The 25,725-nt window shown below is 42.9% G+C and overlaps 1 long non-coding RNA gene across 3 annotated transcripts in view; it reads left to right on the top strand.

Moving 5' to 3' along the window:
* Window positions 1–4,144: 4,144 nt before the first annotated feature.
* The window catches only part of LOC146011545 (uncharacterized), a 55,524-nt gene continuing 33,943 nt past the window's right edge, over window positions 4,145–25,725 (top strand). Inside the window, exons 1-5 of one of the 3 annotated variants that reach the window (XR_014444952.1) lie at window positions 4,145–4,773; window positions 6,172–6,396; window positions 9,413–9,471; window positions 18,809–19,033; window positions 22,048–22,106. This is a non-coding gene — a long non-coding RNA (uncharacterized LOC146011545). Of the gene's footprint in view, window positions 4,774–6,111; window positions 6,397–9,412; window positions 9,472–16,781; window positions 17,411–18,808; window positions 19,034–22,047; window positions 22,107–25,725 lie in introns of those variants that run through there. The other 2 variants (XR_014444950.1, XR_014444953.1) reach the window with 2 other exon arrangements.

Genomic DNA, 25,725 nt, shown 5'->3' on the forward strand with positions numbered 1-25,725 from the left:
CAGGATCGGTGCAATTTCTTTTGACTCTAAGCAACTGCCCATAAGGGATACTATCGAGCCAATTTTCATGATGCTGGCTAGTTTTTTCTATCAAACTGTTAGAGTCTGTTGCTTTACGATAGACCTTTGTGTTTAATTTGCCATCCTTTATGTAGAGACAGAGGTCAAGGAAATGTAATTCCTTGTTACTTATATCAAACGTCAATTTAATATTGCAATCATTAACATTTAATGTCTCACAGAAGGATTCAAGTTGTTCGGATCCCTTATCCCAAATAAACAAAACGTCATCGATATATCGACGCCAGAGCACCAGGCCTGCCCCCAGCTCCCCTCCATGCCATACGGTTTCGGATTCCCAATATGACATGAAGAGGTTTGCATAGCTGGGTGCAAACCTGGTGCCCATGGCGGTACCAACCTTCTGTAAATAATACTGGCCATTAAAAAAGAAATAATTATTTCGGACGATGAACCTAATGCCATCCACAATAAAATCCTTTAAGTCCGCAGAGTAGTCTGTGGCTTCCAAATAAAATTTAATGGCTTCAATCCCCTTTTCTTCTTGTATTATAGTATACAGAGTTGATACGTCTGCGCTAGCCATAATGTAGTCCTCTTTCCACTGGACATCGTTAAGTATCTTTAAAACTTCATTGGTGTCTTTTAAATATGCTCTTGTTTGTTTCACCAAGGGCTGAAGATAATGGTCTAGCATGGCAGAAAGATTGGCAGTGATACTATTTGTACCGGAGACTATAGGTCTACCGGGGGGGTGGAGGGGGTCCTTATGGACCTTTGGGAGGATATAGATTGTGGGCGTAGATGGATGTTTGAGATTTAGATATTCAAATTCTGATTTCGAAATGACTCCTTTTTCAAGTGCCCGTGAAGTTAAATCCAGGAGTGCTTTAGAAATCCTGGATAATGGGTCACTTTTGAGTTTAGCAAAAGTGTTACCCTCAGTTAATTGTTGATCTATCTCTTTAATATAATCCTCCAGGTCCATAAGGACCACCCCCCCCCCCCCCCCTTTGTCTGCCGGTTTTATAATTATTTCTTTCTGTTTTTTTCAGGGACTGTAAGGCCTGCCACTCCTTTTTAGTTAAATTACAGTTTTTGCGTTTTTTCTTTAGGACTTCCTCCACTTCTTCAAGGACCATTTTGCTAAAACAGTCTATGAATGTGCCCTTCTGATGTGTAGGGTAAAAAGTGGACTTTGGACGGAACTGAGGTACAGATGGATTTATAGTTTCCTCAGTCTCCGCTCCTTCCTTATTTAGAAAAAACTTTTTCACAGTGAGTTTTCTTATGTATCTCTGCAGATCCACAAAAAAATCGAAGTCCTCAATTTTACTTGTCGGACAATATTTAAGGCCCCTTTTAAGTACATTCGTTTCATCTTTAGTCAGTATTTTTTTACTTAAATTAAAGATTTTTGTACCATCTGCAGAGATACATAAGAAAACTCACTGTGAAAAAGTTTTTTCTAAATAAGGAAGGAGCGGAGACTGAGGAAACTATAAATCCATCTGTACCTCAGTTCCGTCCAAAGTCCACTTTTTACCCTACACATCAGAAGGGCACATTCATAGACTGTTTTAGCAAAATGGTCCTTGAAGAAGTGGAGGAAGTCCTAAAGAAAAAACGCAAAAACTGTAATTTAACTAAAAAGGAGTGGCAGGCCTTACAGTCCCTGAAAAAACAGAAAGAAATAATTATAAAACCGGCAGACAAAGGGGGGGGGGGGGTGGTCCTTATGGACCTGGAGGATTATATTAAAGAGATAGATCAACAATTAACTGAGGGTAACACTTATGCTAAACTCAAAAGTGACCCATTATCCAGGATTTCTAAAGCACTCCTGGATTCAACTTCACGGGCACTTGAAAAAGGAGTCATTTCGAAATCAGAATTTGAATATCTAAATCTCAAACATCCATCTACGCCCACAATCTATATCCTCCCAAAGGTCCATAAGGACCCCCTCCACCCCCCCGGTAGACCTATAGTCTCCGGTACAAATAGTATCACTGCCAATCTTTCTGCCATGCTAGACCATTATCTTCAGCCCTTGGTGAAACAAACGAGAGCATATTTAAAAGACACCAATGAAGTTTTAAAGATACTTAACGATGTCCAATGGAAAGAGGACTACATTATGGCTAGCGCAGACGTATCAACTCTGTATACTATAATACAAGAAGAAAAGGGGATTGAAGCCATTAAATTTTATTTGGAAGCCACAGACTACTCTGCGGACTTAAAGGATTTTATTGTGGATGGCATTAGGTTCATCGTCCGAAATAATTATTTCTTTTTTAATGGCCAGTATTATTTACAGAAGGTTGGTACCGCCATGGGCACCAGGTTTGCACCCAGCTATGCAAACCTCTTCATGTCATATTGGGAATCCGAAACCGTATGGCATGGAGGGGAGCTGGGGGCAGGCCTGGTGTTCTGGCGTCGATATATCAACGACGTTTTGTTTATTTGGGATAAGGGATCCGAACAACTTGAATCCTTCTGTGAGACATTAAATGTTAATGATTGCAATATTAAATTGACGTTTGATATAAGGAACAAGGAATTACATTTCCTTGACCTCTGTCTCTACATAAAGGATGGCAAATTAAACACAAAGGTCTATCGTAAAGCAACAGACTCTAACAGTTTGATAGAAAAAACTAGCCAGCATCATGAAAATTGGCTCGATAGTATCCCTTATGGGCAGTTGCTTAGAGTCAAAAGAAATTGCACCGATCCTGAAATTTTTCTTGAGCAATCCAAAGAAATGGAATCCCGTTTCCTTAAAAAGGGTATTCAAAAACCATCCTGGATAGGGCAAAAGAAAGGGTTGACCAAACTACAAGAGAATCCCTCATTTTCCAAAACAGAAAAGAAAAAGAGAAGGATGAAGGCACACAATGGTGCTTCATCAGTCAATACCACTGTCAATACAGGGAAGTTGAAAAAATCTTTAAAAAAAATTGGAAAATTTTGTTAAAGGATCCTGTCATTGGTTCCAAATTACCTCCTGCTCCAAGGTTTATTTATAGACACTCGAAAACCATTAAAGATACCATAGTGAGAAGTGCTCTGGATGTTCCCAAAAGGAGCAGTATTCGAAGCCAGGGTTTTCATCGGTGTGGCACCTGCCACATATGTCGCTGCACCAAGGGCCCAAGCAAAATTAAAGATTTCACAGTAAAAAATATAACCTATCCCTTAAAAGATTTTATGACGTGTAATACACGCAATGTGGTATATGCTGTTGAGTGTGAGTGCGGCCTGGTCTATGTTGGGAAAACCACCAGAAGCCTCAAGACCAGGCTGTACGAACACGTAAACAACATAAGAAAAGGTTTAGAAAGTCATACCCTTTCAGCACACTTCAAGAAAAGTCACCATTCAGACCCCAGTTATATTAAGGCATTTTGGGGCATAGAACAAATTAGTCCAAATTGGAAATGTAATGATGTAGAAGTGCGTCTCGCCAAAACCGAGATGCACTGGATTTATAAACTTAAGAGTTTGGTCCCTGGTGGTCTGAATGGTGACTTTGAGCTGAAGTGGTTTCTGTAAATGTCTTAAGCACCTGTCACTTTATTCTCAACTAGTGCATTAATTTCAATATTTTTAATCTAATTTTAAATCATTTTGCTGCTATGTATAACGTATGGCTTTTAATATATATGATTCATGTTTTTATATGTTTATATATGTGACATTTGTACTTCTTTCTCCCTGTTATGTCATGTAAAATAAACGGACATTATATCAAATATTGCCGTGTGTTCCAGCAAAGAAGGAAGTACCAATTGCGCTGGAGCGCAAACAACAGACTACACAAAGGGAGACAAATTCAAGCCGGACATTGATGACGACTTCCGCTTTGAGGACATTGCAAATCAGCACACCTCGCGATCTCGTCACTTCCGGTCCGGTTAACGGGAAGAAATCACCTGTTTTGGATGTTTTGTTGATTCGAACGGGGGGATATAAGGTCCGCCCCGCTCGATGATGACACAACGCTTCTGAAGAAGGGCTTCGGAAGCCCGAAAGCGCGCTTAAGCATTTTGTCATCACCGATCGGTCTGGACGTGGGACACTTATACTTGGATATCTATACCTGCCTCAGTGGCGGGCTGGGCCGGGGGGCAGGGTGCCTAGTGCCCCCTGGGCCACTCTGTCATTTAGTGTCCAGGGCCGCATGTTCATGATTAGTACTAAATTCCCTGGTGGTCCAGTGGTTTGCGTCAGAGCTGGGGGCCAGCGGAGGTCCAGCGTTAGGCTGGCTACTGCGATCACAACTCTTAGGTCCAATTGCATAGCATATTTCAGCCGGGACCCAGCAGCAGGAACTGCCCAGAGCATCAGTGAGGGCAGCGGGGAACTTCAATCATGGACGCTGGAGCAGGGCTGCTGCGCATGAGCAGTCCCTTTTCCCATGGGCCTTTGTGTCAGTAGTTAGTTTGTAGTACAAATGACAACATTATGCAGCGCCACGGAGATGCGGACTGCGGAGCGGGGCCATGATGCAAAGTGGAGGATGCTTCCTGCCGCCGAACTCTCGCCGCCGAACTCTCACTGCCCTTACTGCACCATAGCAAAGTGAGCAGCTCCGCTGAGATGTGACAAGGAGCGCCAGAGTCAGATGAGGGACAGCCGCCACCCGTACAGCCCCCCACCACACACACACAAACCTGGAGGAGCCCCAGAGTAAGGCTGGCTGATTGTGCCAGTGGATTTTCAAGTGCAGCAAGAAGTCAGGTACTGAAAGCTTCAGTGTTGACATAGGGAGGAATTAAGAGGTACATAGGGTGAGTGTGGCAGGGAAGGAGAGGTGTAGGGTGGTCAGAGGGAAAGAGGGATGAAGCAAGAAATGAAAGGAAGAATAAGGGCTATGAAAGGTTGAAGAAGTAGGAATACAGGTAACATGACAAATTAAAAAGAGGTGGATGGTTACAGGAGAAATACATGGAACTGGAACAGGTTTCTTAATTGTTTATCATATAATATGGTTTATTTTTACCTAGTGCCTACCTACTCACAAGGTCACTATGAGCTCTGAATTAGGCCCTACGTGTGGTGACATTATGGCAATCCCCTTTCCTAGCCTCTGAGGATCTGGTTATCTCTTGACCACCATCTCCAGCATTAAAACTCCAAGGAGCAGCTGCCCTCCATGCATTGTAGTTCTGGGCCCAGGAAAATAAATTGTAATACAGTTTTTTTCCACCCACTGCCTGTCACCCTCTCGTTGGCATCACACACTGCCTCTCCCAGTCACCCTTTCCCTCTCTCCCACTGCCTGTCACCTCTCACTGGCATCACCCTTTCACCCACTGTCTGTCACACACTGCCTGTCCCTGAAATAACCCACTGCTTCTCCCCATCATCCTCTCCCTGGGCAATATTTTCTAATCCTCAAAGTGATAAAGCAGAGAGGATAAACTACTACCATCTCATAACTGTCATTTTTCAAATCCAGTCAGCAACATGACAGTTAGGAGCTGAATGGGTGGTGGTTTATCACTCTACATTTTATCACTTTTGAAGCTTAGTACATCTGGCCCCGTCACCATTGTCTTTCTCTATCATTCTCTCTGTCACCGTCTGACTCTCCCTGTCAGATGTTACTAAATGAAACTGCTCTCCGTTTTTCCCATATTGGTAGGCTTGTCTGGCTGTACGTGTACTGTGTAGCAACAGTGGCTGTGCCATTCTGTCTACAATCAATATAAGAATGGACTGGTTCTTATGGGCCAGTGCCCTGGACTTGCCCCCCAGGCTAAAAGTTGCCAGCCAGCCCCTGACCTGCCTTGTGACCTACCTGCCGGACCCTGCTATCCCGGAATGGGTGATATGCCTTTTTAATCTTTTAAAATTATATATGTATGAACAAGTGAGCACAGGAGGAATTCTACCTCACAAAAAGACCCTGTTACATGCGCAATTATGGTGGACCAATGTGAGTGGACTGATTAAAATCAACCTATTCCCATCATTTTACGTTATTGCACTATGGTCTTTGTCTCTCTATTTCTGTTTTGAGTCATTTAGATCAAACTGTTCAAAGCCCGATTAAAATTCAATCAATCAATTTGTAAGTTAACCGCCATCGCCAGTGGGTATACCTATATTTCTCTATCTATTATTTCTTCACAGGCAGGAGCCAACGTGAAGCAGCATGTGGGTACTGGACAGAGAAGCTCCATGCTGGAGGTCGAGGGTGTGTGGAGGCTGAAAGCTGTGATCGGTGAGCTGGGATTAACAGGTGCCAAAAAATGAGCGCTGCTGACAGCCTCTTATAGCAGCACATTAGGGAGTCAGAAAGAACCAAAATGGTGGAGATCACCAGCACAGCAAGACACTCAGAGCTGCAGGCCGGAGGTAAGTGAGGAACCCCAGTGGTCTTTAGGGTTGGTTGGTGTCAGTCCAGTTGGCGTGGCAGAGCAGTGACTGAAAGTTGGCCAGACAGGTACTAAAATCAGGGTTTCTCACTGTCCCCGGGAGAGTTCTGGACACGGACATACACTCTTTAAGGATCCTAATCCTGGGAACCCTACCAGAACTACATCCTGAGAAATTGTAGCCCATATACTAAAATGGGCTATAGCAACTAGAAGATTGCGCTCTCTGTGTGTGGCAATTGGTGGAATGCAGGACACAAATTACAGCCAACCATCCAAAAATGCAATTTTTGGAGGTTTAGACCTCTTATATGCAAATAGTGCTGGAATGTTATGCATTGTGGAGCTTGCACTCGATGTGTAATGTGTATGGGTTGACCATTGAAAGCCGACATGCTTAAGGACAACAGGGTCAAAAGGATGACTCAAGCATTAGGTTGACAGTCAAAAGGTCGACATATGTTTTTCAAGGTTTTTTTGTCCCGGATGTCGACACAGTCAACATGAACATGAAAAAGTGCACCGCGTCCCCTCTTATGGCTCGCTACACTCGCCATGCTTCGGGCACACTAGTTTATTCTCCCTCCACGCCCTAGTGCAGTGGTTCTCAATCTCATTCCTTAGGACCCCCCAAACAGTGCATGTTTTCCAGATCACCCGGCAGGTGCACAGGTGCAATCATTATTTACTGACAAATTTTAAAAGATCACAGGTGGAGCTAATTATTTCACCTGTGATTCTGTGTGGAGACCTGGAAAATGTGCACTGTTGGGGGGTCCTGAGGACCGAGGTGGAGAACCACTGCCCTAGTGGATGGTAGGGCATGAAATACTGCCTGTTGGTGCATGTTGGCTCAAAAAAACGTGAGCAACCCATGATGACCTTGCCCATGTTGACTTAATGTTTGTGTTAATCTAATGACCCTGTTAACTTAAGCCCATGTCGACCTTCTGAGGTGTCAACCTAAGCCCATGTCGACCTTCAGTGGTCGACTCAATACATGTCAACCTAATGACATGTGATTGAGAACAGCAGCCTTTACGTTTCACACTGGGGTGTGTACTGGAGTTAATTATTAATATTTTGGTTTCAAATCCCACATGTTGTAGATAGTAAAAAAGCCAGAACAAAGTGCACTGAAATTGAAGGCTAATGTTCCTTTTAGTGTGGGAAGGTTTTATTAGAAGCTGCTGAGTACTGTATGTCATAATAACCTTTGTTCACACTCAAAGCTTCTCATTATATTTTTATTTTTGGTATATTTATACTACCAATGAAAGTCAAGTCCTAGGGAAATTAGATAACCTATCAACTCCCATATACATTGTCACAGAGATAATATATGAAATTGCAGGAAAGCAGATCATGATCAGTTTACTGTATTTATTGATATTTATTTATATAGATCCAGTGTATTCTGCAGCAGTTTACAGTTGGGAACAAACACCGTAATAACACAGCACTGGTTATTAGTAAAAGACCACACGATCACACATTACAGATCAATCGCCACACAGTAAAGCTGGCCATACATCTACAGATCGATTGTCAGATTGGGCTGGTTGGAACAAACACCTGGTAGTATCTGAACGGCAGTTTGGCAGTTTTCCAGCATTTCAAAGCAAATGGTCAACTGTCATTTGCTCTCATCCATTACCAGGTTTTGTTCCAACCAGCCCAATCTGACACTCAATCTGTAGATGTATGGCTGGCTTAAGGAAGGGGGAAGGGGGGTGGACCTTTTTCATATCTTAAAAATAAAAGGCTAACTTTTCCTCACCTCTATGAGGTGAAGTACCGCCACTGACCACTAGAGGCCACTCAATGGACCAAATTACTCCTTTCTGTGCTAAAAGGTGTCATAACAGAAAAGTGAAAGCAATTCTTAGCAGGGATATTGATCTGTTTCAAACTTGCTGGACATGCAGTGCATTACAGAAGGTGTAATTTTGACAGGCTTTTAACTAATATGATATATATATATATATATATATTTTTTTTTTTTTTATTATTATTATTATTATTTTTAAGGTATGAGAGTTGGCATGAGCAGTGTTTCTCAAAGTCAGTCCCATGGAACCCTAAGAATGTATTCCAATTAGAATCTACTGTAGATTTGTTGTGATGACCCAAGACTGACATACTGTAATAGGCATGGCCTTCACACCTGCAAAAAATACATTGGCCCCCACAGGGGAAAAAATTCATACTGGGACATGGTCAGCAGGAACATAACTGGCAGACATATAGAACAGCAGGGTGTGGTTGCTATTAATCCATACCAGGTATTAGGTGTGGTGAATGTGGTCAAATCAAAAAATCTGAAAATGTCTGTAATTCCAGTGAAATGTGTTAGATGCGGAAGCGGTACATCTGTCAGAACAGACTTAGGTCTACAGTCATTAGGTCGACCCCGGAAGGTCGACTGTCCCCAAGGTCGACAGGGTTAAAGGTCGACATGACTTAAGGTCAACATGGGCCAAGGTCGACATGGTTTTAGGTCGACATGAGTTTTTCACTGTTTTTTTACCCGAATGTCGACATGGGCACAGTTGGAGTTGAACCGCAGCCCCTCGCATCGCTCGCAATGCTTCGGGCACGGTGCCTTGCTGCGCTCGGCACACTATTTTATTCTCCCACCACGCCCTAGTGGATGGTAGGGCATGAAATACCGCCTGTCGGCACATGTCGGCTCAAAAAACAGTGAAAAACTCATGTCGACCTAAAACCATGTCGACCTTGGCCCATGTCGACCTTGGCCCATGTCGACCTTGGCCCATGTCGACCTTAAGTCATGTCGACCTTGAGCCATGTCGACCTTTAACCCTGTCGACCTTGGGGACAGTCGACCTTCCAGGGTCGACCTAATGACTGTCGACCTAAGTCTGGTCTGACAGATGACCGTTTCCCTTAGATGCACACCTTTCCCATGAATAAGGACATCTTCCTTCTACTTGGACCGTACCGAGACCAATACAGATATGCTCTCTTATTAGGACATCTTTGTGGGACTCCTTGGCCTTTGGAATAACACCTCAAGCACACGTTGCAAATGGTGAGGACAGACGCCCTCTGAATCCATTAACAGTGTCGATTCCAGACTCCAGTGCTGAATAATTGTATAGTTATATACTTGGATGGGTGTGGATCAGTTGGTCACCAGCAAGTTGTTAGACAGTCGTTAGGTTGACACCATTAGGTCGGCATGTGTCTAGGTTGACAAGGTCATTAGGTTGACAGTGAAAAAGTTGACTTTTTTGTGTCTTTTGTAAATATTTATATTTTACCCTTATGTCGACACAGTCAACATAAACACTAAAATTTACCACCACATCCCCTCGCTGCACTCGCCATGCTTCGGACACGGAGCCTCGCATTCTTTTATTCTCCCACCATGCCCTAGTGGATAATAATGACCCTTGTCGACCTAATGACCCTTGTCGACCTAATGACCCTGTCGACCTAACCCATGTCAACCAAAAGTCTTGTCGACCTTACTGAATGTCTACCTAAAGTCATGTTGACCTAAACTCATGTAGACATATCTGCATGTCGACCTAGTGGTGTCGACCTACTGCTTGTCAACCTACTTGGTGGTGACCAAATGACCGTATCCCGCTTGGACTGTGCCTTATCCATCAGTAGTCTGACATTATTATTTGTCCTATGTAATTGGTCTGGTAACAAAAATAGGAACAAGCAAGAAAGATCTGTATGTATATATTTATCCTGTAGTCATGTGAGTATCTTTTATTGTTCTTAAACATACTTAATAGTAATACATGTATAATATATTACTTTGAAACAGACAATACTTTCTGTGATCCTCCCTTTCATCATAATTGATATACACTACAAAGACTTTGTTTTAATATTGCTTTGTATTGTTTAGGAATTGGCTAATTCCTTTTAGTTGCTGCTTTGGATAAACCACTCAGATGAGCACCCGAGGTACTTATGTAGTAGCCAGGCGCCCAATTTACATACGTACGCTTGAGGAAGGAAATTGCATTGCATCGCATGTCCCGTTTTAGTGCCATGCGATGCGATCCCAGTAATTTATATGCATAAAGTACTGATAGACGTTTTCAGTTACCGTATCTATGCTTTGTGAATAAGCTTAAGCTACGTAAATAGCGTAGTCAGTCAGAACTTGCGTAAGTGCTCCCGGTCACTCACTCTGAGGTGATTTGGTGTCAGTGATGGATGCTACTCAGAGTTGTTCCAGTGTCCGGTGTGGTCTAGTATTTTGTTGCATAATGGGTAGAAGTTGTATATGGTGTTGACACGCCCCCTGTTGAGTGGCCACACACCCTTTTCTGGAGCGCGCCTTTGGCACGCGCTCAACTACATCCTTCACTTTTGTCGCCATGGTGGGACTGCGTACTTTAAATGCCAGGGCCTATTTTTAATTCCATTCCCACCCTCTCCTGCCGCTCTCTTAGCATGTACACTGGCACCACTAACACCGCCCCTCCCCCACCCAAACCCTTTTTTATCATGGTGCCCCCCCCTGTCATTTTATCCTGGATCCGCCCCTGGGTATACCCACTGGCGATGGCGGTTAACTTACAAATTGATTGATTGAATTTTAATCGGGCTTTGAACAGTTTGATCTAAATGACTCAAAACAGAAATAGAGAGACAAAGACCATAGTGCAATAACGTAAAATGATGGGAATAGGTTGATTTTAATCAGTCCACTCACATTGGTCCACCATAATGGCGCATGTGACAGGGTCTTTTTGTGAGGTAGAATTCCTCCTGTGCTCACTTGTTCATATGTAATTTTAAAAGATTAAAAAGGCATATCACCCATTCCGGGATAGCAGGGTCCGGCAGGTAGGTCACAAGGCAGGTATAGATATCCAAGTACAAGTGTCCCACGTCCAGACCGATCGATGATGACAAAATGCTTAAGCGCGCTTTCGGGCTTCCAAAGCCCTTCTTCAGAAGTGTTGTGTCATCATTGAGCGGGGCGGACCTTATATCCCCCCGTTCAAATCAACAAAACATCCAAAACAGGTGATTTCTTCCCGTTAACCGGACCGGAAGTGACGAGATCGCGAGGTGTGCTGATTTGCAATGTCCTCAAAGCGGAAGTCGTCATCAATGTCCGGCTTGAATTTGTCTCCCTTTGTGTAGTCTGTTGTTTGCGCTCCAGCGCAATTGGTACTTCCTTCTTTGCTGGAACGCACGGCAATATTTGATATAATGTCCGTTTATTTTACATGACATAACAGGGAGAAAGAAGTACAAATGTCACATACATAAACATATAAAAACATGAATCATATATATTAAAAGCCATACGTTATACATAGCAGCAAAATGATTTAAAATTAGATTAAAAATATTGAAATTAATGCACTAGTTGAGAATAAAGTGACAGGTGCTTAAGACATTTACAGAAACCACTTCAGCTCAAAGTCACCATTCAGACCACCAGGGACCAAACTCTTAAGTTTATAAATCCAGTGCATCTCGGTTTTGGCGAGACGCACTTCTATATCATTACATTTCCAATTTGGACTAATTTGTTCTATGCCCCAAAATGCCTTAATATAACTGGGGTCTGAATGGTGACTTTTCTTGAAGTGTGCTGAAAGGGTATGACTTTCTAAACCTTTTCTTATGTTGTTTACGTGTTCGTACAGCCTGGTCTTGAGGCTTCTGGTGGTTTTCCCAACATAGACCAGGCCGCACTCACACTCAACAGCATATACCACATTGCGTGTATTACACGTCATAAAATCTTTTAAGGGATAGGTTATATTTTTCACTGTGAAATCTTTAATTTTGCTTGGGCCCTTGGTGCAGCGGCATATGTGGCAGGTGCCACACCGATGAAAACCCTGGCTTCGAATACTGCTCCTTTTGGGAACATCCAGAGCACTTCTCACTATGGTATCTTTAATGGTTTTCGAGCGTCTATAAATGAACCTTGGAGCAGGAGGTAATTTGGAACCAATGACAGGATCCTTTAACAAAATTTTCCAATTTTTTTTAAAGATTTTTTCAACTTCCCTGTATTGACAGTGGTATTGACTGATGAAGCACCATTGTGTGCCTTCATCCTTCTCTTTTTCTTTTCTGTTTTGGAAAATGAGGGATTCTCTTGTAGTTTGGTCAACCCTTTCTTTTGCCCTATCCAGGATGGTTTTTGAATACCCTTTTTCAAGGAAACGGGATTCCATTTCTTTGGATTGCTCAAGAAAAATTTCAGGATCGGTGCAATTTCTTTTGACTCTAAGCAACTGCCCATAAGGGATACTATCGAGCCAATTTTCATGATGCTGGCTAGTTTTTTCTATCAAACTGTTAGAGTCTGTTGCTTTACGATAGACCTTTGTGTTTAATTTGCCATCCTTTATGTAGAGACAGAGGTCAAGGAAATGTAATTCCTTGTTACTTATATCAAACGTCAATTTAATATTGCAATCATTAACATTTAATGTCTCACAGAAGGATTCAAGTTGTTCGGATCCCTTATCCCAAATAAACAAAACGTCATCGATATATCGACGCCAGAGCACCAGGCCTGCCCCCAGCTCCCCTCCATGCCATACGGTTTCGGATTCCCAATATGACATGAAGAGGTTTGCATAGCTGGGTGCAAACCTGGTGCCCATGGCGGTACCAACCTTCTGTAAATAATACTGGCCATTAAAAAAGAAATAATTATTTCGGACGATGAACCTAATGCCATCCACAATAAAATCCTTTAAGTCCGCAGAGTAGTCTGTGGCTTCCAAATAAAATTTAATGGCTTCAATCCCCTTTTCTTCTTGTATTATAGTATACAGAGTTGATACGTCTGCGCTAGCCATAATGTAGTCCTCTTTCCACTGGACATCGTTAAGTATCTTTAAAACTTCATTGGTGTCTTTTAAATATGCTCTTGTTTGTTTCACCAAGGGCTGAAGATAATGGTCTAGCATGGCAGAAAGATTGGCAGTGATACTATTTGTACCGGAGACTATAGGTCTACCGGGGGGGTGGAGGGGGTCCTTATGGACCTTTGGGAGGATATAGATTGTGGGCGTAGATGGATGTTTGAGATTTAGATATTCAAATTCTGATTTCGAAATGACTCCTTTTTCAAGTGCCCGTGAAGTTAAATCCAGGAGTGCTTTAGAAATCCTGGATAATGGGTCACTTTTGAGTTTAGCAAAAGTGTTACCCTCAGTTAATTGTTGATCTATCTCTTTAATATAATCCTCCAGGTCCATAAGGACCACCCCCCCCCCCCCCCTTTGTCTGCCGGTTTTATAATTATTTCTTTCTGTTTTTTTCAGGGACTGTAAGGCCTGCCACTCCTTTTTAGTTAAATTACAGTTTTTGCGTTTTTTCTTTAGGACTTCCTCCACTTCTTCAAGGACCATTTTGCTAAAACAGTCTATGAATGTGCCCTTCTGATGTGTAGGGTAAAAAGTGGACTTTGGACGGAACTGAGGTACAGATGGATTTATAGTTTCCTCAGTCTCCGCTCCTTCCTTATTTAGAAAAAACTTTTTCACAGTGAGTTTTCTTATGTATCTCTGCAGATCCACAAAAAAATCGAAGTCCTCAATTTTACTTGTCGGACAATATTTAAGGCCCCTTTTAAGTACATTCGTTTCATCTTTAGTCAGTATTTTTTTACTTAAATTAAAGATTTTTGTACCATCTGCAGAGATACATAAGAAAACTCACTGTGAAAAAGTTTTTTCTAAATAAGGAAGGAGCGGAGACTGAGGAAACTATAAATCCATCTGTACCTCAGTTCCGTCCAAAGTCCACTTTTTACCCTACACATCAGAAGGGCACATTCATAGACTGTTTTAGCAAAATGGTCCTTGAAGAAGTGGAGGAAGTCCTAAAGAAAAAACGCAAAAACTGTAATTTAACTAAAAAGGAGTGGCAGGCCTTACAGTCCCTGAAAAAACAGAAAGAAATAATTATAAAACCGGCAGACAAAGGGGGGGGGGGGGTGGTCCTTATGGACCTGGAGGATTATATTAAAGAGATAGATCAACAATTAACTGAGGGTAACACTTATGCTAAACTCAAAAGTGACCCATTATCCAGGATTTCTAAAGCACTCCTGGATTCAACTTCACGGGCACTTGAAAAAGGAGTCATTTCGAAATCAGAATTTGAATATCTAAATCTCAAACATCCATCTACGCCCACAATCTATATCCTCCCAAAGGTCCATAAGGACCCCCTCCACCCCCCGGTAGACCTATAGTCTCCGGTACAAATAGTATCACTGCCAATCTTTCTGCCATGCTAGACCATTATCTTCAGCCCTTGGTGAAACAAACGAGAGCATATTTAAAAGACACCAATGAAGTTTTAAAGATACTTAACGATGTCCAATGGAAAGAGGACTACATTATGGCTAGCGCAGACGTATCAACTCTGTATACTATAATACAAGAAGAAAAGGGGATTGAAGCCATTAAATTTTATTTGGAAGCCACAGACTACTCTGCGGACTTAAAGGATTTTATTGTGGATGGCATTAGGTTCATCGTCCGAAATAATTATTTCTTTTTTAATGGCCAGTATTATTTACAGAAGGTTGGTACCGCCATGGGCACCAGGTTTGCACCCAGCTATGCAAACCTCTTCATGTCATATTGGGAATCCGAAACCGTATGGCATGGAGGGGAGCTGGGGGCAGGCCTGGTGTTCTGGCGTCGATATATCAACGACGTTTTGTTTATTTGGGATAAGGGATCCGAACAACTTGAATCCTTCTGTGAGACATTAAATGTTAATGATTGCAATATTAAATTGACGTTTGATATAAGGAACAAGGAATTACATTTCCTTGACCTCTGTCTCTACATAAAGGATGGCAAATTAAACACAAAGGTCTATCGTAAAGCAACAGACTCTAACAGTTTGATAGAAAAAACTAGCCAGCATCATGAAAATTGGCTCGATAGTATCCCTTATGGGCAGTTGCTTAGAGTCAAAAGAAATTGCACCGATCCTGAAATTTTTCTTGAGCAATCCAAAGAAATGGAATCCCGTTTCCTTAAAAAGGGTATTCAAAAACCATCCTGGATAGGGCAAAAGAAAGGGTTGACCAAACTACAAGAGAATCCCTCATTTTCCAAAACAGAAAAGAAAAAGAGAAGGATGAAGGCACACAATGGTGCTTCATCAGTCAATACCACTGTCAATACAGGGAAGTTGAAAAAATCTTTAAAAAAAATTGGAAAATTTTGTTAAAGGATCCTGTCATTGGTTCCAAATTACCTCCTGCTCCAAGGTTTATTTATAGACACTCGAAAACCATTAAAGATACCATAGTGAGAAGTGCTCTGGATGTTCCCAAAAGGAGCAGTATTCGAAGCCAGGGTTTTCATCGGTGTGGCACCTGCCACATATGTCGCTGCACCAAGGGCCCAAGCAAAATTAAAGATTTCACAGTAAAAAATATAACCTATCCCTTAAAAGATTTTATGACGTGTAATACACGCAATGTGGTATATGCTGTTGAGTGTGAGTGCGGCCTGGTCTATGTTGGGAAAACCACCAGAAGCCTCAAGACCAGGCTGTACGAACACGTAAACAACATAAGAAAAGGTTTAGAAAGTCATACCCTTTCAGCACACTTCAAGAAAAGTCACCATTCAGACCCCAGTTATATTAAGGCATTTTGGGGCATAGAACAAATTAGTCCAAATTGGAAATGTAATGATGTAGAAGTGCGTCTCGCCAAAACCGAGATGCACTGGATTTATAAACTTAAGAGTTTGGTCCCTGGTGGTCTGAATGGTGACTTTGAGCTGAAGTGGTTTCTGTAAATGTCTTAAGCACCTGTCACTTTATTCTCAACTAGTGCATTAATTTCAATATTTTTAATCTAATTTTAAATCATTTTGCTGCTATGTATAACGTATGGCTTTTAATATATATGATTCATGTTTTTATATGTTTATATATGTGACATTTGTACTTCTTTCTCCCTGTTATGTCATGTAAAATAAACGGACATTATATCAAATATTGCCGTGTGTTCCAGCAAAGAAGGAAGTACCAATTGCGCTGGAGCGCAAACAACAGACTACACAAAGGGAGACAAATTCAAGCCGGACATTGATGACGACTTCCGCTTTGAGGACATTGCAAATCAGCACACCTCGCGATCTCGTCACTTCCGGTCCGGTTAACGGGAAGAAATCACCTGTTTTGGATGTTTTGTTGATTCGAACGGGGGGATATAAGGTCCGCCCCGCTCGATGATGACACAACGCTTCTGAAGAAGGGCTTCGGAAGCCCGAAAGCGCGCTTAAGCATTTTGTCATCACCGATCGGTCTGGACGTGGGACACTTATACTTGGATATCTATACCTGCCTCAGTGGCGGGCTGGGCCGGGGGGCAGGGTGCCTAGTGCCCCCTGGGCCACTCTGTCATTTAGTGTCCAGGGCCGCATGTTCATGATTAGTACTAAATTCCCTGGTGGTCCAGTGGTTTGCGTCAGAGCTGGGGGCCAGCGGAGGTCCAGCGTTAGGCTGGCTACTGCGATCACAACTCTTAGGTCCAATTGCATAGCATATTTCAGCCGGGACCCAGCAGCAGGAACTGCCCAGAGCATCAGTGAGGGCAGCGGGGAACTTCAATCATGGACGCTGGAGCAGGGCTGCTGCGCATGAGCAGTCCCTTTTCCCATGGGCCTTTGTGTCAGTAGTTAGTTTGTAGTACAAATGACAACATTATGCAGCGCCACGGAGATGCGGACTGCGGAGCGGGGCCATGATGCAAAGTGGAGGATGCTTCCTGCCGCCGAACTCTCGCCGCCGAACTCTCACTGCCCTTACTGCACCATAGCAAAGTGAGCAGCTCCGCTGAGATGTGACAAGGAGCGCCAGAGTCAGATGAGGGACAGCCGCCACCCGTACAGCCCCCCACCACACACACACAAACCTGGAGGAGCCCCAGAGTAAGGCTGGCTGATTGTGCCAGTGGATTTTCAAGTGCAGCAAGAAGTCAGGTACTGAAAGCTTCAGTGTTGACATAGGGAGGAATTAAGAGGTACATAGGGTGAGTGTGGCAGGGAAGGAGAGGTGTAGGGTGGTCAGAGGGAAAGAGGGATGAAGCAAGAAATGAAAGGAAGAATAAGGGCTATGAAAGGTTGAAGAAGTAGGAATACAGGTAACATGACAAATTAAAAAGAGGTGGATGGTTACAGGAGAAATACATGGAACTGGAACAGGTTTCTTAATTGTTTATCATATAATATGGTTTATTTTTACCTAGTGCCTACCTACTCACAAGGTCACTATGAGCTCTGAATTAGGCCCTACGTGTGGTGACATTATGGCAATCCCCTTTCCTAGCCTCTGAGGATCTGGTTATCTCTTGACCACCATCTCCAGCATTAAAACTCCAAGGAGCAGCTGCCCTCCATGCATTGTAGTTCTGGGCCCAGGAAAATAAATTGTAATACAGTTTTTTTCCACCCACTGCCTGTCACCCTCTCGTTGGCATCACACACTGCCTCTCCCAGTCACCCTTTCCCTCTCTCCCACTGCCTGTCACCTCTCACTGGCATCACCCTTTCACCCACTGTCTGTCACACACTGCCTGTCCCTGAAATAACCCACTGCTTCTCCCCATCATCCTCTCCCTGGGCAATATTTTCTAATCCTCAAAGTGATAAAGCAGAGAGGATAAACTACTACCATCTCATAACTGTCATTTTTCAAATCCAGTCAGCAACATGACAGTTAGGAGCTGAATGGGTGGTGGTTTATCACTCTACATTTTATCACTTTTGAAGCTTAGTACATCTGGCCCCGTCACCATTGTCTTTCTCTATCATTCTCTCTGTCACCGTCTGACTCTCCCTGTCAGATGTTACTAAATGAAACTGCTCTCCGTTTTTCCCATATTGGTAGGCTTGTCTGGCTGTACGTGTACTGTGTAGCAACAGTGGCTGTGCCATTCTGTCTACAATCAATATAAGAATGGACTGGTTCTTATGGGCCAGTGCCCTGGACTTGCCCCCCAGGCTAAAAGTTGCCAGCCAGCCCCTGACCTGCCTTGTGACCTACCTGCCGGACCCTGCTATCCCGGAATGGGTGATATGCCTTTTTAATCTTTTAAAATTATATATGTATGAACAAGTGAGCACAGGAGGAATTCTACCTCACAAAAAGACCCTGTTACATGCGCAATTATGGTGGACCAATGTGAGTGGACTGATTAAAATCAACCTATTCCCATCATTTTACGTTATTGCACTATGGTCTTTGTCTCTCTATTTCTGTTTTGAGTCATTTAGATCAAACTGTTCAAAGCCCGATTAAAATTCAATCAATCAATTTGTAAGTTAACCGCCATCGCCAGTGGGTATACCTATATTTCTCTATCTATTATTTCTTCACAGGCAGGAGCCAACGTGAAGCAGCATGTGGGTACTGGACAGAGAAGCTCCATGCTGGAGGTCGAGGGTGTGTGGAGGCTGAAAGCTGTGATCGGTGAGCTGGGATTAACAGGTGCCAAAAAATGAGCGCTGCTGACAGCCTCTTATAGCAGCACATTAGGGAGTCAGAAAGAACCAAAATGGTGGAGATCACCAGCACAGCAAGACACTCAGAGCTGCAGGCCGGAGGTAAGTGAGGAACCCCAGTGGTCTTTAGGGTTGGTTGGTGTCAGTCCAGTTGGCGTGGCAGAGCAGTGACTGAAAGTTGGCCAGACAGGTACTAAAATCAGGGTTTCTCACTGTCCCCGGGAGAGTTCTGGACACGGACATACACTCTTTAAGGATCCTAATCCTGGGAACCCTACCAGAACTACATCCTGAGAAATTGTAGCCCATATACTAAAATGGGCTATAGCAACTAGAAGATTGCGCTCTCTGTGTGTGGCAATTGGTGGAATGCAGGACACAAATTACAGCCAACCATCCAAAAATGCAATTTTTGGAGGTTTAGACCTCTTATATGCAAATAGTGCTGGAATGTTATGCATTGTGGAGCTTGCACTCGATGTGTAATGTGTATGGGTTGACCATTGAAAGCCGACATGCTTAAGGACAACAGGGTCAAAAGGATGACTCAAGCATTAGGTTGACAGTCAAAAGGTCGACATATGTTTTTCAAGGTTTTTTTGTCCCGGATGTCGACACAGTCAACATGAACATGAAAAAGTGCACCGCGTCCCCTCTTATGGCTCGCTACACTCGCCATGCTTCGGGCACACTAGTTTATTCTCCCTCCACGCCCTAGTGCAGTGGTTCTCAATCTCATTCCTTAGGACCCCCCAAACAGTGCATGTTTTCCAGATCACCCGGCAGGTGCACAGGTGCAATCATTATTTACTGACAAATTTTAAAAGATCACAGGTGGAGCTAATTATTTCACCTGTGATTCTGTGTGGAGACCTGGAAAATGTGCACTGTTGGGGGGTCCTGAGGACCGAGGTGGAGAACCACTGCCCTAGTGGATGGTAGGGCATGAAATACTGCCTGTTGGTGCATGTTGGCTCAAAAAAACGTGAGCAACCCATGATGACCTTGCCCATGTTGACTTAATGTTTGTGTTAATCTAATGACCCTGTTAACTTAAGCCCATGTCGACCTTCTGAGGTGTCAACCTAAGCCCATGTCGACCTTCAGTGGTCGACTCAATACATGTCAACCTAATGACATGTGATTGAGAACAGCAGCCTTTACGTTTCACACTGGGGTGTGTACTGGAGTTAATTATTAATATTTTGGTTTCAAATCCCACATGTTGTAGATAGTAAAAAAGCCAGAACAAAGTGCACTGAAATTGAAGGCTAATGTTCCTTTTAGTGTGGGAAGGTTTTATTAGAAGCTGCTGAGTACTGTATGTCATAATAACCTTTGTTCACACTCAAAGCTTCTCATTATATTTTTATTTTTGGTATATTTATACTACCAATGAAAGTCAAGTCCTAGGGAAATTAGATAACCTATCAACTCCCATATACATTGTCACAGAGATAATATATGAAATTGCAGGAAAGCAGATCATGATCAGTTTACTGTATTTATTGATATTTATTTATATAGATCCAGTGTATTCTGCAGCAGTTTACAGTTGGGAACAAACACCGTAATAACACAGCACTGGTTATTAGTAAAAGACCACACGATCACACATTACAGATCAATCGCCACACAGTAAAGCTGGCCATACATCTACAGATCGATTGTCAGATTGGGCTGGTTGGAACAAACACCTGGTAGTATCTGAACGGCAGTTTGGCAGTTTTCCAGCATTTCAAAGCAAATGGTCAACTGTCATTTGCTCTCATCCATTACCAGGTTTTGTTCCAACCAGCCCAATCTGACACTCAATCTGTAGATGTATGGCTGGCTTAAGGAAGGGGGAAGGGGGGTGGACCTTTTTCATATCTTAAAAATAAAAGGCTAACTTTTCCTCACCTCTATGAGGTGAAGTACCGCCACTGACCACTAGAGGCCACTCAATGGACCAAATTACTCCTTTCTGTGCTAAAAGGTGTCATAACAGAAAAGTGAAAGCAATTCTTAGCAGGGATATTGATCTGTTTCAAACTTGCTGGACATGCAGTGCATTACAGAAGGTGTAATTTTGACAGGCTTTTAACTAATATGATATATATATATATATATTTTTTTTTTTTTTTTTTTATTATTATTATTATTTTTAAGGTATGAGAGTTGGCATGAGCAGTGTTTCTCAAAGTCAGTCCCATGGAACCCTAAGAATGTATTCCAATTAGAATCTACTGTAGATTTGTTGTGATGACCCAAGACTGACATACTGTAATAGGCATGGCCTTCACACCTGCAAAAAATACATTGGCCCCCACAGGGGAAAAAATTCATACTGGGACATGGTCAGCAGGAACATAACTGGCAGACATATAGAACAGCAGGGTGTGGTTGCTATTAATCCATACCAGGTATTAGGTGTGGTGAATGTGGTCAAATCAAAAAATCTGAAAATGTCTGTAATTCCAGTGAAATGTGTTAGATGCGGAAGCGGTACATCTGTCAGAACAGACTTAGGTCTACAGTCATTAGGTCGACCCCGGAAGGTCGACTGTCCCCAAGGTCGACAGGGTTAAAGGTCGACATGACTTAAGGTCAACATGGGCCAAGGTCGACATGGTTTTAGGTCGACATGAGTTTTTCACTGTTTTTTTACCCGAATGTCGACATGGGCACAGTTGGAGTTGAACCGCAGCCCCTCGCATCGCTCGCAATGCTTCGGGCACGGTGCCTTGCTGCGCTCGGCACACTATTTTATTCTCCCACCACGCCCTAGTGGATGGTAGGGCATGAAATACCGCCTGTCGGCACATGTCGGCTCAAAAAACAGTGAAAAACTCATGTCGACCTAAAACCATGTCGACCTTGGCCCATGTCGACCTTGGCCCATGTCGACCTTGGCCCATGTCGACCTTAAGTCATGTCGACCTTGAGCCATGTCGACCTTTAACCCTGTCGACCTTGGGGACAGTCGACCTTCCAGGGTCGACCTAATGACTGTCGACCTAAGTCTGGTCTGACAGATGACCGTTTCCCTTAGATGCACACCTTTCCCATGAATAAGGACATCTTCCTTCTACTTGGACCGTACCGAGACCAATACAGATATGCTCTCTTATTAGGACATCTTTGTGGGACTCCTTGGCCTTTGGAATAACACCTCAAGCACACGTTGCAAATGGTGAGGACAGACGCCCTCTGAATCCATTAACAGTGTCGATTCCAGACTCCAGTGCTGAATAATTGTATAGTTATATACTTGGATGGGTGTGGATCAGTTGGTCACCAGCAAGTTGTTAGACAGTCGTTAGGTTGACACCATTAGGTCGGCATGTGTCTAGGTTGACAAGGTCATTAGGTTGACAGTGAAAAAGTTGACTTTTTTGTGTCTTTTGTAAATATTTATATTTTGCCCTTATGTCGACACAGTCAACATAAACACTAAAATTTACCACCACATCCCCTCGCTGCACTCGCCATGCTTCGGACACGGAGCCTCGCATTCTTTTATTCTCCCACCATGCCCTAGTGGATAATAATGACCCTTGTCGACCTAATGACCCTTGTCGACCTAATGACCCTGTCGACCTAACCCATGTCAACCAAAAGTCTTGTCGACCTTACTGAATGTCTACCTAAAGTCATGTTGACCTAAACTCATGTAGACATATCTGCATGTCGACCTAGTGGTGTCGACCTACTGCTTGTCAACCTACTTGGTGGTGACCAAATGACCGTATCCCGCTTGGACTGTGCCTTATCCATCAGTAGTCTGACATTATTATTTGTCCTATGTAATTGGTCTGGTAACAAAAATAGGAACAAGCAAGAAAGATCTGTATGTATATATTTATCCTGTAGTCATGTGAGTATCTTTTATTGTTCTTAAACATACTTAATAGTAATACATGTATAATATATTACTTTGAAACAGACAATACTTTCTGTGATCCTCCCTTTCATCATAATTGATATACACTACAAAGACTTTGTTTTAATATTGCTTTGTATTGTTTAGGAATTGGCTAATTCCTTTTAGTTGCTGCTTTGGATAAACCACTCAGATGAGCACCCGAGGTACTTATGTAGTAGCCAGGCGCCCAATTTACATACGTACGCTTGAGGAAGGAAATTGCATTGCATCGCATGTCCCGTTTTAGTGCCATGCGATGCGATCCCAGTAATTTATATGCATAAAGTACTGATAGACGTTTTCAGTTACCGTATCTATGCTTTGTGAATAAGCTTAAGCTACGTAAATAGCGTAGTCAGTCAGAACTTGCGTAAGTGCTCCCGGTCACTCACTCTGAGGTGATTTGGTGTCAGTGATGGATGCTACTCAGAGTTGTTCCAGTGTCCGGTGTGGTCTAGTATTTTGTTGCATAATGGGTAGAAGTTGTATATGGTGTTGACACGCCCCCTGTTGAGTGGCCACACACCCTTTTCTGGAGCGCGCCTTTGGCACGCGCTCAACTACATCCTTCACTTTTGTCGCCATGGTGGGACTGCGTACTTTAAATGCCAGGGCCTATTTTTAATTCCATTCCCACCCTCTCCTGCCGCTCTCTTAGCATGTACACTGGCACCACTAACACCGCCCCTCCCCCACCCAAACCCTTTTTTATCATGGTGCCCCCCCCTGTCATTTTATCCTGGATCCGCCCCTGGGTATACCCACTGGCGATGGCGGTTAACTTACAAATTGATTGATTGAATTTTAATCGGGCTTTGAACAGTTTGATCTAAATGACTCAAAACAGAAATAGAGAGACAAAGACCATAGTGCAATAACGTAAAATGATGGGAATAGGTTGATTTTAATCAGTCCACTCACATTGGTCCACCATAATGGCGCATGTGACAGGGTCTTTTTGTGAGGTAGAATTCCTCCTGTGCTCACTTGTTCATATGTAATTTTAAAAGATTAAAAAGGCATATCACCCATTCCGGGATAGCAGGGTCCGGCAGGTAGGTCACAAGGCAGGTATAGATATCCAAGTACAAGTGTCCCACGTCCAGACCGATCGATGATGACAAAATGCTTAAGCGCGCTTTCGGGCTTCCAAAGCCCTTCTTCAGAAGTGTTGTGTCATCATTGAGCGGGGCGGACCTTATATCCCCCCGTTCAAATCAACAAAACATCCAAAACAGGTGATTTCTTCCCGTTAACCGGACCGGAAGTGACGAGATCGCGAGGTGTGCTGATTTGCAATGTCCTCAAAGCGGAAGTCGTCATCAATGTCCGGCTTGAATTTGTCTCCCTTTGTGTAGTCTGTTGTTTGCGCTCCAGCGCAATTGGTACTTCCTTCTTTGCTGGAACGCACGGCAATATTTGATATAATGTCCGTTTATTTTACATGACATAACAGGGAGAAAGAAGTACAAATGTCACATACATAAACATATAAAAACATGAATCATATATATTAAAAGCCATACGTTATACATAGCAGCAAAATGATTTAAAATTAGATTAAAAATATTGAAATTAATGCACTAGTTGAGAATAAAGTGACAGGTGCTTAAGACATTTACAGAAACCACTTCAGCTCAAAGTCACCATTCAGACCACCAGGGACCAAACTCTTAAGTTTATAAATCCAGTGCATCTCGGTTTTGGCGAGACGCACTTCTATATCATTACATTTCCAATTTGGACTAATTTGTTCTATGCCCCAAAATGCCTTAATATAACTGGGGTCTGAATGGTGACTTTTCTTGAAGTGTGCTGAAAGGGTATGACTTTCTAAACCTTTTCTTATGTTGTTTACGTGTTCGTACAGCCTGGTCTTGAGGCTTCTGGTGGTTTTCCCAACATAGACCAGGCCGCACTCACACTCAACAGCATATACCACATTGCGTGTATTACACGTCATAAAATCTTTTAAGGGATAGGTTATATTTTTCACTGTGAAATCTTTAATTTTGCTTGGGCCCTTGGTGCAGCGGCATATGTGGCAGGTGCCACACCGATGAAAACCCTGGCTTCGAATACTGCTCCTTTTGGGAACATCCAGAGCACTTCTCACTATGGTATCTTTAATGGTTTTCGAGCGTCTATAAATGAACCTTGGAGCAGGAGGTAATTTGGAACCAATGACAGGATCCTTTAACAAAATTTTCCAATTTTTTTTAAAGATTTTTTCAACTTCCCTGTATTGACAGTGGTATTGACTGATGAAGCACCATTGTGTGCCTTCATCCTTCTCTTTTTCTTTTCTGTTTTGGAAAATGAGGGATTCTCTTGTAGTTTGGTCAACCCTTTCTTTTGCCCTATCCAGGATGGTTTTTGAATACCCTTTTTCAAGGAAACGGGATTCCATTTCTTTGGATTGCTCAAGAAAAATTTCAGGATCGGTGCAATTTCTTTTGACTCTAAGCAACTGCCCATAAGGGATACTATCGAGCCAATTTTCATGATGCTGGCTAGTTTTTTCTATCAAACTGTTAGAGTCTGTTGCTTTACGATAGACCTTTGTGTTTAATTTGCCATCCTTTATGTAGAGACAGAGGTCAAGGAAATGTAATTCCTTGTTACTTATATCAAACGTCAATTTAATATTGCAATCATTAACATTTAATGTCTCACAGAAGGATTCAAGTTGTTCGGATCCCTTATCCCAAATAAACAAAACGTCATCGATATATCGACGCCAGAGCACCAGGCCTGCCCCCAGCTCCCCTCCATGCCATACGGTTTCGGATTCCCAATATGACATGAAGAGGTTTGCATAGCTGGGTGCAAACCTGGTGCCCATGGCGGTACCAACCTTCTGTAAATAATACTGGCCATTAAAAAA

The sequence above is a fragment of the Crinia signifera genome, chromosome 1 (genome assembly GCF_055691185.1).
Source record: "Crinia signifera chromosome 1, ASM5569118v1, whole genome shotgun sequence".
Taxonomy (NCBI): Eukaryota; Metazoa; Chordata; class Amphibia; order Anura; family Myobatrachidae; genus Crinia; species Crinia signifera.